Source organism: Capsicum annuum, chromosome 1 (genome assembly GCF_002878395.1).
Source record: "Capsicum annuum cultivar UCD-10X-F1 chromosome 1, UCD10Xv1.1, whole genome shotgun sequence".
Lineage (NCBI taxonomy): Eukaryota > Viridiplantae > Streptophyta > Magnoliopsida > Solanales > Solanaceae > Capsicum > Capsicum annuum.
The window spans coordinates 52,134,370-52,147,607 of NC_061111.1; the positions used below are offsets into that span (position 1 = coordinate 52,134,370).

At 32.8% G+C, this 13,238-nt stretch overlaps 1 pseudogene; it reads right to left on the minus strand.

Moving 5' to 3' along the window:
• Window positions 1-2,341: 2,341 nt before the first annotated feature.
• Window positions 2,342-11,033, minus strand: LOC107845093 (annotated as a pseudogene).
• Between the last annotated feature and the right edge of the window lie 2,205 nt (window positions 11,034-13,238).

The following is a 13,238-nucleotide window of genomic DNA, read 5'->3' on the forward strand; positions in this document are numbered from 1 at the left end:
CGTGTCATTTCTCAATTTTAAGATTTAAATTTTTAGATTTTGATTGTTAATTCAGATATAAATTTTTTAAGTAAAATAGATAAAAAGTACGATAAAAGAAATACTTGTTTATCTGTTGAAGTTCTTTTAAATTATTTACAAAACATGAAAAGATCGGGGTCAAAGAAAAACGTTTTTTACTCTAGAAATTCAAGAGGTACCACATAATTTGGAACAAAAACAGTACTTAATATCCTATATTTGAGAAAGACATTGATGAAAAATACTCCATCCAAATTGATATGACATGCACTATTTTCTTTATAGGCGGTCCCAAATTAAAATATACTTTTATTTATTTAGTAATAATTTAACTTTAAACTTTATATTTTACTCTTGATGATACGTGGTGACAGTCACACAAATATTTTGGTTTATTTAGATTATAAATATAAAATATCTTTCTTTCCTTTTACGTAAATTAAAAGGAAAAATGTAATTGAGACCAATTAGTTTTGAATTGTATATATGCCTACCATCTATTGTTCGCCCAATAGACTTAATGGAATTGTTCCTTGGGCTATGTTATTATCGAATCTAAAAGCACGTATATCATGTGTCTTATGAAGGAAAATATTATTCCCGGATGTTGGAAATATTAATTCAAATTTGAATTAGGAATCCTTAATTGTTTAGGATTTTATATTTGGTAATGTTTTGATTCATGTCTAGTTAGGACAAGGATTTGTTTATCCTAAGTTCATATAGGAATAAAGTTTTTAATTCTAGTTTAATATGATTTCTAGTATTATAAACTTCTGTCACATATTTTTTTGTAAGGAGAATTATAGAAGTATTATTTGAGTTTATTGAATAAAATATTTTTCTTCAACGAAAGATGTTTTTCTAAAAGATATTTCCTAAAATATGTTGTTTTTTTAAAATATTTATTTTTTATTTTGATAAATAAGTAAAAGAATATAAATATTATCTCAAAAATATTTACATGTAATCTAGCAAAAAAAATATAGAGGTAAGAGAGGATGAGTTGTGGGGCCTGGACTTTGGCGGGGTTAGGATGGCCAAGGAGTAACGGTTGAGAGAATTGTGTGGATGAGAGGCTACAACTAACATAGAATATAACTTATAAAGATAGAAGGTTGATGGAAGGAATACGAGCTAGAATAGATGTATAGCATATTTTTTCCTCCATACCAAACACACCCTACACTACGTAGCATTTTATTTTTCTTCTTTTCCTATTAAACATCATATGCTTCATTTCGTCGAAAACTTACTGGACTAGAAGCCCACTTACCACCATCATGAGTGTCGCACATATATCTCATTTTTACATCACAAATAATTAAAACCTACTTAGAAAACCATAAAGTACAATTGATTGGAGGGGAAGATTCATGTTAGATAGTTACAATCATAATTTTCATTAAGGAGATTCAATAGATGAAAAGGTTAATACACAAAGAAATAAATGAAAATCTAACATTTATTGTATATACATACAAGAAGACTTTAATTTTTAAGTATAATATTATTTAATGCAACTTTTTGAAATATTATTTATCGTAAAACCCTGTTGCACCCCTGTGACTTTGCCCTTAATACAAGTGTTATCTACTGGTTAAGGATAAACTTTAGTCAAGTTATATCATTTCTACTATTATTATAATTATATCTATTCATATATATTTAACTTAAGGGGCTAATAGCACCGTTCCAAAGGTTAATTGTGTAATTGAAAATTTGATCATAGTTTAAGTGGGTCTTTATGCCTTCTCCTTTACTTTTTTATAAACTAGGTTGTTAGTCAAGTCCTTATGCTACCTACTTTCGTGCATATTGTAGTTATTTGCGAATCATAGGAGCTAACTATAATAGATATTCATAGGAGAAAACATAAATTGGACAATAGATTATTCATATTAATCCGTCGTTGCAGATAGCATTAATATCAAATCATAGATGATTTTATCAATTCATGCATGGCTGAACGAAAACTTAAGCTTATGAAATTATTTTGTCTTGGTTTACTGTTATTCTGAATAAGTCTGATAGTTGATTGAAATATTGCTACTCAAATACAATAGAGATTGGCAAAGGACAAGAGGGAGTTGTTTTGATCATAAGCGTCCGTCACTTCCAACAGTATCATATTTATGAATTTAATAGATTGTACTCCCTCAGTCTCAAATTAGTTTGTCATCTTACTAAAAATAGTTATCCATACTAGTTGCACACCATAATAAATCAATAAAGGATTAATGAAAATTTTCTTATATTATCCTTGTAATTAATTCCTTTTTAATGTGTTCATCTTGTTTGTAAAGTTTCCGAGAAGTGATACCATAAAACAAAATTTTATTAACAATCAAAACAAACATTGTATTTTAACTGGCAAAGCAACACAATAAAATAGGTAACAACCATGGGATACAGCACAACATGCTGATCACCTTGCATGATCAGGAGAATTTAGCTGTATATTAGGAGGATCCTTTGTAACATCTTTGCTTGATCTATTGTATTTCATGTGACTATCAACCAGTTGTCCAGTTGAGATAGCAGACATGAGGGATAGCTCACCACCGAGTACCGAACCTGCTACTATTGTGGCCAAGAGCCTTGCATTTGACCCTGGAGCCTCTTCGTTGGCACCTTTCACTCCTTATAAGCTCAAGCAAGCTGATTGAGGTGCAAGTTCAGTTTGCCTCCAACTGTACCCACCTGAAAAGTAACAGTAACATGCATTATAAGTGCAATGAAGAAACACAGGCTTCCAGAAACACTTTTTTAGTAGTAACAACAACAACAACGACGACATACCCTATGCGAGGGTAGAGTGTACGCAAACCTTACCCCTACCTTGGGAGTAGAGAGGCTGTTTTCAAGAGACGCTCGTCTCAAGAAAAAAGCATTAGACAGCGGATTGGAAATAGAATTAATGAAAGTGGAGTAATAACGAAGGACTCATCTATACTATCTTAGCTTACATTTTAGCAGTAATCTCTTTAAATGGACTTGGAGCAGTATAGTCAGGACTCATATTACCGACTGTAACATACTTGGTATGTGAGGCATAGTTGTCGTGTCAAAGCCCTTTAAATGATTTCATTAGAATTGTCACATGTAAAAGTTTAAGATGGTGTACAAAGGAAACAATGATGACTGAATACGTGTGAATGTTCTATGTTTAGCGGATACCTCAATTGAAAGCATGGTGAGAGAAATATGGAGGTCCTTGCCATCATTTACAGCCTCCATCATAGTGATGCAGTGAGAGCTTTCGATATTTTGAGCCGGGTCCTGGCCAGTGGCTATATATATAGCTGTGACGATATTGATGGCATGGGCATTGAAGCCACCAAGTGCACCAGCCACGGTGGAGCAAATGAGGTTTTTACGAATGTTCAGCTCGACTAGATCAGCAACCTCGGTTTTCAGAACTTTCTTCAGCACCTCTTCCTCTATGGTTGCCTCACAAACTACCGACTTTCCTCTCCCCTCAACCCAATTAACAGCTGCTAGTTTCTTGTCTGAGCAATAGTTCCCTGTAATTGTTCAAATAACTTCAAGCAATAATTCTCTTGGATCAAGGGGTAACAAGAAGAACAAAATGAGGGGAGCGATAATTATAGGCTTTTTGCATTCATGAGGGGAGCAATAGTTCCCTGTCATAGTTCAAACAAAACATATTGGGTTTTTGTTACGTTTATACCTAAAGAAAAAAAAAAGAAAAAAGAAAAATGAACTATGTATTTTGTTCCACACAATGAATGTACTAATTTCCGGAGTAGCAATTCCAGAATATCCAAAAATAGTCGGTAGAAAGTACCACCACTACATCAATAACAATTAACAAGTGGTTAAGTATGTGGATAACACAAAAAGTTAATGCAATAATTAAAAATAAGAGTGGCTGGTATACCAGATATGGTAATAATATCCATGTCGGGATACTTATTTTTAAGGTGTTCAAGAACGTTTTGTACCCCTTCAGAAGCCATGTTCATTCCCATTTCATTGCCAGTGCTGCATCTAAACCTCATGTACAGATTCTTTCCAGCAATTGCACATTGAATGTTCTGTAATCTGGCAAATCTGCTTGATCTGCAATGTCCAAATTAAAACAAAGTTATACAACTAGTATACATAATATTGGAGGGCATGCTGATTAATATGGGAAACAGACAAATATTGAGGAAACAGAGAAATCCAATAAAATCATGAAGACCATGATAGAAGTTCAAGAAAGGGAAAAACTGAACTTGAAGGAAGGACCAGAATACTCACTTGTTGAAAACTTCAGATAGAGTCTCAAATTCATTGGATCCTCGACGAAGAACTTCAACTCTGCAGCTCTCTTGGCACTGTCAAACCTAACTGCAGGAGCTCCTGTCATCCCGTCTCCTAACAAAACACTAGTGGCGCCACCGGAAGCATAAATAGCTTTACACCCCCTGTTGGTACTAGCCACTAGGCATCCTTCTGTCGTTGCTATTGGCACGAAATAATTCTTCCCATCAAGCGCCAGTGGTCCAGCTATTCCTACTGGTATCTGGACATACTCTATAGGAGGTTGGACCTATCTTGATTTTCGGGTTGGTCAGAAGGGGTTAAGGGGTTTTATAGGTTACTGGTGAAGGTCCGTTGGAGAATTATTCCGGTGCTGGAGTTTTACAGAGGGAAAAGAAGGGAAAATTTATGAGAGATGGTGTTATTGTGAGTAGAAAAACGAGTGTGTTGGAAGTGTACTTCTAGCAAAACATAGGCAGGCACACTTGACTTTTTTACTAAATATGTCATGTTTCAATTATTGTACAATTTTGTATTTGTTATTGCTTCTATATTAGTTGATATGTTTTAATTTAGAGTCTTTCCTTTTTTCATACTTATTTTGATATGTTGTACTCGAGCTCTAGAAATAGTTTCTCCGTTCAATGAGGTAATGGTAAGGCCTACATATATTTTACTACCTGCCCCTGATTATAAGAGGAATGTTAATACTATAAAAGCGAGGTGCAAGTGTTCCATAAATCTCTGTTATCCTTTGTTCAAACCATGGTAGTCTCCCTAGTTTGACCAGGGACTTAAAAATTACCTACAAATGCTTTATGATCAACCATTCCGAATGGTGCTTGCTCTTCAGATCCCACTCATCGAATTTCATCGGATATGCTATTAGTCTTATAACTTATTATTTCATTATTATAACTCTATCAATTCTTATGTGGATTGACTTGCATGAAATTAAGGACTAATTACCTAATCAAGCAACTTATATATTATATTTATCTTTTATGATGATAGTTTAAAGAAATTACTAAACATAGCTATCTTTTTATTTTTCTAGAAATAATCAAAACAGACAATCATCGCTCCCTTTCTGATATACATTCGTGAGATTTTACAGGGGAGATTGTTATTATTTTTGTTATTGTAGTATCATCAAATTTTGCATGTATTATAAGAAATGACGTGTGTATTTTCTTGGCATTTTTACTCAGTTTAAAGTTGGATCCTATTGTTAAGCGTGTCATTGGTTGAGAGAGAGAGATTGTTTGCATACTTATATATTGTTGGGCGATCTATTACTCTTTATGAGTTAGTATTTGTGGATTGAGTTTGACTCATGACTCGCATCTTATCTCTTAATCTTTCATGTTTATCAACTTATCAGTTCTTATATGGATTATCGTGCATAATATGATGGATTAGGAAAATTTATACACCATAGTTATACTTTATAGAGTTTGATTAAGAAAATTACCAATCATAGCAATACTTTAAATTCTCTAGAAATATCCAACACAGACACCGAGACACATCCATATCCTCCCCAATCATTGTTTTCCTTCCTAAAGCACTCTTTCTCTACATAAATTAATACACTATATTTAGCACTATCCTTATTCTTTATAGTGGTAGTTTTGGGAAAAGGTCAAGCAATATAAATCCCAAAAGTTTTGAACTTAATTACAAAAAGATCCGATATTTTGCATAATTTTAAAAAAATTTTTGTTTTGGGTCTGTCGAAATACATAAATAGCTCCCAATACATCCAACAAAGATACATTTTTTTTCTTTGTAAATATACATAATTAGCTCTCACTATATATTTTTCGATTTTGAGTCTATTGAGAAATATAATACATCTAATGAAGATACATTATTTCCGTTATAAATGTATATAATAAACTCCCGATATATTTTTTTCGATTTTAAGTCAGTCGAGATTCATATTTAGCACCCAATACATCCAACAATGTTTCATAATTAGTTGTGATTTTTGTAATTACTTTGTAAGGGTGGAAACTTTTGTAAATATGGTGATTTAAGATTTATGTTTATGTTATTTTTAGGGACAAAAAACTCCATACATTTATTCTCCACAGAAGCCACTCATAAGATTTCACTGGATACATTCGTAGGCAGTCACACTTGTTTATTACTACTACGTCATGTATCAATTACTGTACTATTTTTTGTTGTTGTTGGTTCCGTATTAGTTGATATGTTTTCTTTAATGTGGAGTTTTTCCTTTTTCATACTTATTTTGACTTGTGGTACTCGATCTCTTAAAACTGTTTTTCCATTCCATATGGTAGTGGTAAGATCTATGTACATTTTACTCGCTACTCCTTATATAAGAATACTGTTAATACTATAAAAGCAAGGTGCAAGTGTTGCATAAAATTCTGCTATCTGTTAATCAGATATTGATAGTTTACATCATTTGTCTAGGGTTGAGCTCTTAGATTTGACAGTGGACTTGAAACACTACCTACAAAATATTTATGTTCAACCATTCCAGATAGCACTTGCTCTTCAGATCCCACTCTTCGAATTTCACCGAATATGTTATTAGTCTCACTTAATCATTCATGATTATCACATTATCAATTCTTATGTGGATTAGCTGGCATGAAATTAAAGATTAATTTCCTAATGAGGCAACTTATATATATGTATATCTATATTAAATCTATATTTTATGTTAATCGTTTAAGGAAGTTACTAAACATAGCTATCTTTTAATTTTTCTAGCAAATACTCAAAACAAGCAATCCAATCCCTCCCCTTTCAATATCCCAATCGTGAGATTTTACTAGGATATTGTTGTTGTTTGTTGTTGTAGTACAATCAAGTTTTATGTGAATGGTGAGAAATGCCTTGTGTCTTTTCTTATCAGTTTTCAACTCGGCTAAAGGTTGAATCCGAATGTTAAGTGTGTCGCAGGTTGAGAAAGATATTGTTCACATCCTTACATGTCGTTGGATGCTCTAATACTTTTTATGACATAGCATTTTAGGATTGAGTCGGTATCATGCCCATATCTTATTACCTAATTTGTGGTGTTTATCAATGTATCAATTCTTATTATTGGATGAATTGACTTGCATGATATGATGGATTAATTACCTAATCAGGCAAATTTATACACAATAGTAATTCTATAAAGTGACGGTTTTAAAAAGTTTACTAATCATAGATATACTTTGAATACTCTAACAAATATCCAGCACAAACTCATCCATATCCTCCCCAATCATTGCTTATCCTTCTTCAAGCCCCCTCTCTCTTCTTAAACTTATCCACTATATTTATACTTTAAAGTGGCAGTTTTAAAAGAATTACTACATATACTAATCCTCACCATAACTCACTCGTAGGATTTCACAGAATATGTTGTTGTTGTTTGTTCTTATATTATTATCAAGTTTTATGCGTATGATAAGAAATACCAAATACATATTTTTTTCTCCTTGTTTTACTCATTTCAATGTTGTATCCTAATATTGAACGTGTTACTTGTAGAGATAGGGAGATTATTCATGTCCTTCCATAACGATCGGTGATCTTTTAATTTTTATGAGCTAGCACTGAAGGAATGAATTTGGCTCATGATCACATCTTATCTCTTAATATTTCATGTTTATCAACTAATAATTCCTTATAATGATTGTCTTGCAGGATATAATGGATTAATTACCTAATTAGACAAATCTATTCACTATATTTATTCTTTATAGTGATAGTTTTAACAAAATTACTATACATAGCTATACTTTGAATTCACTAGCAAATTTCCAACAGACATCAAATTCTTCCTAAATCCTTGCCTCTCCTCCTTGAAACCCTCTTTCTTTGAAATAACTTATACACTAGATTTATTCTTTACGGTAAGAGTTAAAAAGAAACTAATATACGTACTCGCGTGATGCGCATATCACTTCAATGAAAGAGAAGCTCCCAATATCTTTATCATGTACATCACCATCAACATAACTGTTTTGTTGCATATTGGATTATTAACAATGCTTATTTATACCCCATACAATTTATTGAAATCTCAGAATTACAAACCCTTTAAATTAGTCTATATTGAAATGCCACAAGTACAATGTTTTATGTCAAACACAATAAATGCAAAACTATCTTGTAGATATTGCCTCTCAAATCATATCTCAAATTTTTTAATCCATTAAAATGTTTAATTGGTAAAAGACACAAAATTTCAAGACATTATCTTTCTTATAGAATATGGTCTAAAATTGTTGCATGCCAAATAAAGAAAACTCATTTATTAATGATAAAAGTTTAATCAAAACAAAGGTCATAGTAGTATTGACTATACTGCTAAAGCCAACAATAAAAAAAGTAATACACAATAATTAATAAGGAAATTAAAATGACAAAAAAATAGTAAACAAATATGCAAACCATATAAACTACACAGATGTAAGATCTAACTTTAGCAGTAATCCAAGTATACAGGGCTTACTATTTCATATAGAATAACATTATTAAATCTAAAAAAATCAATAAAACCAGCCATAGAAGAAAAAATAGATGCAAACAAAATGTATATGACATAAATAAAATTACAAACATCTGAACAATAGTATTATAAGGATTTAAAAATGTTCTAGCTTAAAAGTAGCCCTTAATGATTTTAATTAATGATGCAGTTTTATCAATCAAAATTATTTGGCCTATCCTTTCTTCAAGGATCATTCGACCAAGAAGATCTTTAGTTCCTAATCCAAGCTGATTGTTTTGAGTCCTTGTACTTCATGTACTTCTCAGCTATTGTAATCTTGTTGCTGCAGCTCCAACATGTTCTGAGTTCCAACCCAAAAACACAACTTTTTTCATCCATTCTCGACCTCCTCAACTTTATAAAGACATATAGAGGATGTGATTCTTGTAATATGGGCTCGGAATTTTAGTGAACACCTACAAAAATATAGAGGGAAGGTTGTAAAAGTGCACAATGTTGAAGCTGTTAGTGAATTAATATGGTGAAAAAGTAGCAGGGATAGTGCTAGTAGTGTTTGGGCGTATCAATAGAACCAATATCTATAAAGATTCAGAGAAGGAGATCAAAAGCATGATTTTATTAACTCTGGCAGCAAGCTTTTAAATACACAATATACAACTAATTGGACCTAAAGTACAGGGCACTATCTGCACATTATCTACAGCTAACTAACTAAAGCAAACTATTCCTAAATTTGCTCCAAACATCAAAGACTTAGTCAAATTATAACAATTAGTAATAAGAGGTAAATAAACATAGTTAATACACCTCCTCGAGTTAGGTAAGGTGCTACAATGCCTAACTTGGAATGACACCTAATAAAGGCTATTTTAGGCAGTGGCTTGGTAAAGGTATCAACAAGTTGATTACAAGAATGAGTATGAGTAACATGAACTCGATGAGCGTAAACCTGATCACGAACATATGCAAAATCTACAGCAACATGTTTCATATGAGTATGGAACACTAGGTTGTGAGATAGATAAGTTACTCCAACATTTTCACAGTAGATTATTGGCATCTTCGAAATGGTGACATGTAACTCATAAAGTAAGTTTCGCACCCATATGATCTCTACAAGTACATTGGCTACTAATTTGTACTCTGCCTCAGTGGACGAGCGATCCACTACACGTTGCTTTCTGGACTACCAACTAACTACATTTGGTCCAAAGAAAAGTATGTAACCTGATGTAGAGATTCTGTCATTTGGATCGCCAGCCCAGTCGGCATCAGCATACATATACAAATTAGAGTTAGAGCTGGGAAGGTTGTGAAGTCCTGAACTTGTGGTTTCTTTGAGATACCTTAGTACTCGTTTAACTGCTTTCCAATGTTTATCAGTCGGAGTATGCATAAATTATGACAATTTATTGTCTGCATAAGATATGTTAGGCTAAGTGAGGGACAAATACTGCAATTAGCCAAGGGTATGCTGGTAGCGTGTGGCATCAGTTGGTGGCGAACCATCAGCCACTTGAATACTTAAACTGGAACACATGATAGTGAAAACACCTTTACAATTGTCCATATATAGTTCAGAAAGAATTTTCAAAATTTATTTTGATTGAGAAAGAATGAGACCATCGGGTACTTTCTTAACATCAACACCCATGAAATAGTTTAGATAGCCAAGATCCTTTTATGAAAATCTTTCTGCCAAGGAATTGATGACAAATTTAATCATGTCTAGATGGTTTCCAGTGATTACGATGTCGTCAACATAGACAAGAACATAAATGGTTATAGCCAAATGCTTCCATACAAATAAAGAGGTGTAAGATTCTGTTCTGACAAAGCGCAATTTTAGCAAATGTTCACGCAGAGCATTATACCAAGCCCGAGGCACTTGTTTAATGCCATAGATAGCCTTCTTCAGTCTGCAGACATAAGTTGGAAATTGGGGATTAATAAAATATCGGGGTTGAGACATAAAAACTTCTTCATCTAATTTTACTTGTATAAAAGCATTATTGACATCAAGTTGATAGATTGGCCAATTACGTTGCACAACTATAGATAACAACAATGTAATGGTTGTTGGTTTGACAACAAGACTGAATGTCTCAAGACTGAATGTCTCATGAAAATCTAAACCAGGATGTTGCGTAAAATTTTTTGAAACTAAACGATCTTTGAAATGATCTATAGAACCATCTGCTTTTCTCTTGATCCTATACAACCATTTGCAATCCATAACATTTGTTGACATGTTTCGCGGAACAAGTTCCCAAGTCTAATTTTTTATTAAAGCATCATATTCTACTTTCATTGCTTGTCTCCAATCTTCATGTTTATCAGCCTGTTTGAAGGTTACGGGCGTAGGTGTCAAATGGGTCTGAAAAGAAAGTTTACTTTTAGGCTTCAAGATATTATTCTGGGTACGATTTGAAGATGGTGGTGGAATCGGGGCAGTAATAATTGACAATACACTAGTAAAAATATATTGAATATTATAAAAGAGGTGACGTGAAACCTTACAAAAAACAATTATATGAAAACCCGCTTTGCCATCAGCTATATTTGTTAACTTTAATAATTTGTTTATCTATTGCAAAATGAAATCATGTTATACCAGTATTTTCTCTCGTCATCTACATTACTAATCTTGACTTGCAGTTTCAATTCACCAAATCAAAATTATCCTTGAGAAAATGAAAAATAAACGTAGGTAGCTAAAATAGGTTTGATTTGAATCATAGATCACATAAAATTAGGATCTGCATTAAAAGCTTATTAGATATTATGGATATTCAAAATGCAGTTATAGTATTTATATAGAAAGGGGGCAAAAGTGAAATTGTTAGACCAATGAAGTTTTGATGATTGTCAAATTAATGAAATATGTTACTCAATCTGGTCCAATCACATGAAGACAAGGTTCAGTTCACAGATATGTGGAGATAAGAGCACTTGATTTCAACATTGGATAAGTTGTTGCAGTTGATAAATGCAAGGTGTTAATAACATGTAGAATAGAAGAATTTGATGTGATGATAACACTTGGAGATAAAGGTGGTTGAGCAAAAATAGGAGTTCTACATCAAGAGAGAGTTTTGCTTCACAACAAATTCTGAAGAGTTGAGGCTTCTGTTAGCCTCCTATATTTATGTTTTATGTTTTAATAATGACAAACTTATAAGTGAACTTTCCAGGATATTCAAGATACTTAATGATGGAAGGAGATCTCATACAAAGGACATTGAAGATCTCAAATCATGGAGGATATCTCGCATAAGACAAGGAATATTCTCTCAAAGAATATCATTTTAAATATGGAGCCACATCAAAGATATTAAAGATCCCTAATGATGTAAAGATATCTCACATAAAGGACATTGAAGATCTGAAATCATGGGAGGATATCTCATACAAGGCAAGTAATATTCTCTGAAATATCGTGCTAAATATGGAGACACATCAAAAGTAGGATATCGCTTGACAAGGCAACAAAAATCATATCAACTTAAGAACCCAATAAACAAGGCAATTGGATGTACCTCATAGAAAGATCAAAAGAGAAGGGGGATCTCACTCCTTACATGGACATATCTGATATAGATATGTATAGACGTGAGAAATGAAAGTCGTACCATGTATGGACATATGATAAGGTGCAAACTCTCTCAATCAAGGAATTAATTCAAATTTTTGATTGAGAAGAAATATCTTGGGTTTCCTTATGAAGAATAACAACCGAAGACTATAAAAGAAAATGATTGAAGACAGACTCAGGTTACGAAACTTCAAGGAGAAAAATCAAATTGTCTCTTTCTTAGTCTCATAAGGCTTTGTAACTCTTAGTTTACAATTGTTATATAAAGAGTAGGATAGAGTCAACTTTGTAACATCAGCTGAAGTTGTGTCACAAGATCTAAACAGCAAAATAAGTCTTCAGAACTTGTTTTCTACCATTGTACTTGAGCCCGACATTCAACGATTTAAGAAAACTTTGAAACCATAGGGGACTGGAAGTAGGAACCACATTGGTGTTCCAAACTTGGATAAATTTATGTATTATTACTTTATGTTATTTTATTTACGTTCTTAACTATTTTAAATCTTACCAGTTTGTGAAGTGCACTGATCTGCAGGCGAGTCGGCTGTGAAATGTTAGTAGTCGACTCACAGAAAAATTTTAATTCACCCCCTCCTCAATCTTGAATTTTAATTGGTATCAAAGTAGGTCTCACCAACTGCATTACTTAACCGTGAGTGATCAAATATCAAATGGTCAATTATCAAATTCTTGGTTCTCTACTTCGGGATGGTAATGTCTCCACAAGACCACCACACTATAATGGACAACATTACTCGTACTGGAAAAATAAGTTAAGAATCTTTATCCAATCAAATGACTTCCAAGCTTGGGTTGTCATCAAAAAGGAACCAAAGGCGGTTCATGGACTCAAGGAGA